The following is a 2,943-nucleotide window of genomic DNA, read 5'->3' as shown; positions in this document are numbered from 1 at the left end:
GGGGGAATGCCCTGCCACAGCGGCAGGGTCGGACGGGGGGGATGGGGGGATGGGGGGTGGGAGGGATGCTAGGACCCGTGGTGGGGGAGGATGGGCACTGGTGGAGGGATGGGTACTTGATCATTGTATAACTGAAACCCAAGCACAAAAATTTATAAGTCTATAAATGTACCTCATGGTGTTTCACTAATAAAAAAATGATTAAATAAAAAAAATTAAAAAAGAATGTCCAGAAAAACTCCCTGACACAGAACCTCTTCCTAATTTGATTTTAAAATATTACTAAGTTCAGTGCATGCCTTCTTGATGTGCTCAGATCAAAATTACTGTATGGCTATCCCAATATCTCTAACTTCATTTCCATCACACATGTACACACAGAATACATGCATGAGTGTGCAAGCATATATGCATGCATGTGTGTGTGTGTACTGGTGGTGGTGGGGATGTCCCGGAAAGGCTAAGTTGTAGGGTATAGAGTTGGTGCAGCTTTGACTTCATCCCTCTCTCTGCCATCTGTCTGCGTGTCTCAGAAACACACCTGTGATAATCTTAATGGGTCACATTTAGGAGGTGGTATCACATGCATTTATCTATTTTTAAAAAGCAAGGCCTGTCGGATGGTGCCTGGTGCGTGCTGTGTGCGTGCGTGCGCACATGCAAATATAAACTCTCCTGTAGGGCCTGTGATAATGCCAAGTGTCAGAAGGAGCTTAAAACACAGTGAAGCTATAATACATCAAAGGCTCAGGAAATTCCAAGACAGCAAAAAGTTTTGTTTTCAGCTAGTCTAGTGTGGTCCTACTTCTGGCTGTCACCTTTTCAAATGCTTCCCTAGGCAAGGAATTATTAAAATAAAAATGTATACGTTGTGTTCGATCCTTTGATGAATATGCCGTGGCTTGAAATTGCTTTCTCTCTTCCAGGTTAATATTATTATAATGCAACACACTTGCGCGCTGGAGTTAAGGGTCTGTCAGCAATCCCTCCATAATCTCTCATTTGCAGAGGATTATAAAGCCATTAAAATCTGCTGTAGGTTGAATCTTGGCATATGAAAGCTTAGCCTGAAAATGGATTTTGTTCCTTCTCTGTCTACTCTAATCCCTCTCCAACTGACAGAAACACATGCGCGTGTGCTCACACACACACACACACACACACACACACACACACATACACATGCATGCACACGTGTGCACACACACTCATAGGCTTTATTTCTTAAAGTGTTCCAGAAGGTACGAGAAGTGACATGAGCAAAGTCTGGGTGCTCAGAAGTGCCCTGTGTCTGATGTTTGCAGGGTCAGGGGGGCACTTGCAGAATCACTTGTGGTGCTGCGGACCATGGACAACTGGGAGAAGACATCCCTGGGTAGAATCACAGCCCTTACTTATGTATCCAGAACAATGCGCTTTATAAAGCACTGAACAAAGGGCTTAACAGAAAAGTCCCGTGAGACTACAGAAATCATCACTTGGCATCGCTACTGTGAAACAACCTCGCTTCCATGGGGTTTTGTTGTTGTTGTTGTTGGTTTTTTTTTTTTTTTTTGCCTTTTTGGGTCACACCCAGTGATGCTCAGGGGCTACTCCTGGCTCTGCACTCGGGAGTGGCAGGACAGTGGGCAGGGTGCTGGTCAAGCACCCTCCAGCCTGGTGGGCGCCAGGGGGATGCAGGGAGAAAATAACAAAATGTCTTTTTAACTTTTCACTTAAGAAGGACCTATTGTGGGCTGGAGTGACAGCACAGCGGGTAGGGCATTTGCCCTGCACGCAACCAACCTTGAATCAATTCCCAGCATCCTGAGCACTGTCAGGGGTGATTCCTGAGTGCAGAGCCAGGAGGAACCCCTGTGCATCGCTGGGTATGACCCAAAAAGGAAAAAAAAAAAGGACCAATTGATACACGATGTGACGTTACTTTTTCTTGGACATCCTAGAATACTTGACCCTAATAATCTACAGGAATATTATCGTATTACATTGATGTGAAAAAAATGTAATATTCTAAGTGTAAGCTTAATTTTAAAGTTGCTTTTAAAGTAAGGGTGTCACAAAATTGATAATCGCCATTTAAAAAAATGCCAATGGTGGGCTGCAGGGAAAGTAGGTGGGTAAGAAAGTAGGTGGGCACACCGGGGTCTGACCCCTGATACTACCATGGTGTGGCCTCAACACAAACCGCTGAAACACCAGTGCTGTAGAAAGTGGAGGTGGTGGTATTGTGGGAATGAGTTATTTCTTTCCTTGTATTGGGAACTGTCAATGGCAAATGCAGGCAGGTGACAAAATGTCCCTACCAAGCTATGGTCTTTTCCTTCTCTCTCTCCTCTCTGATCTAGTCGCTACCTGTCACTCACTTCCTGCCCGGCTTGCGCACCCAGGGCAGCCTTTCAGGGCTTCCTCTGGAGCTCGGGGAGAGGCTGCCCACAGCACCAGAGTTCCATCTGTCGGGGCTCCTCCCTGCCCAGTGAAGCCTCCTGGCCCACAGAGCTCACCAGCCATGCACCTGGCAAGCCGGCCTCTCGTCCACTCACCCCCACTGCCCACAACACCCCAGGACACCCGTTTTTTTCTCCCTTCTCCTTCCCATGGCTTGTTCAGGGTGACTTGACACTTCACATGCAGAGAAACCATCAGAGGAAGGAAGCATCCTGCCACACTACTCGCACCAGGCTTCCCCTTCCCCACCCATGAATGAGGAGCACCGACCCCGTTCCTGGACCCTGCTTTAAGCATCCCTGGCCCCCACGCCCCTCCCTCTCCAGCCCCCCACAGCAGCTCTGGCATCAGAAGAGTCACGTCCCTTTCATCCTGTCCGCTTCACGCTGTAGCAGAATTCCCTCAGAAAGTCCAGTATTTCATACTCCTTTTCTCCATTTCTCTTGCTGAGGCCGCATCCTACAGTTTGGTCTTTGTCCCACGATTGCAGGAAAAGAC

This window comes from Sorex fumeus, unplaced genomic scaffold (assembly GCF_029834395.1).
Source record: "Sorex fumeus unplaced genomic scaffold, SorFum_2.1 ptg000295c, whole genome shotgun sequence".
NCBI classification, from domain to species: domain Eukaryota; kingdom Metazoa; phylum Chordata; class Mammalia; order Eulipotyphla; family Soricidae; genus Sorex; species Sorex fumeus.
Note: the sequence above shows the minus strand (reverse complement) of the source record.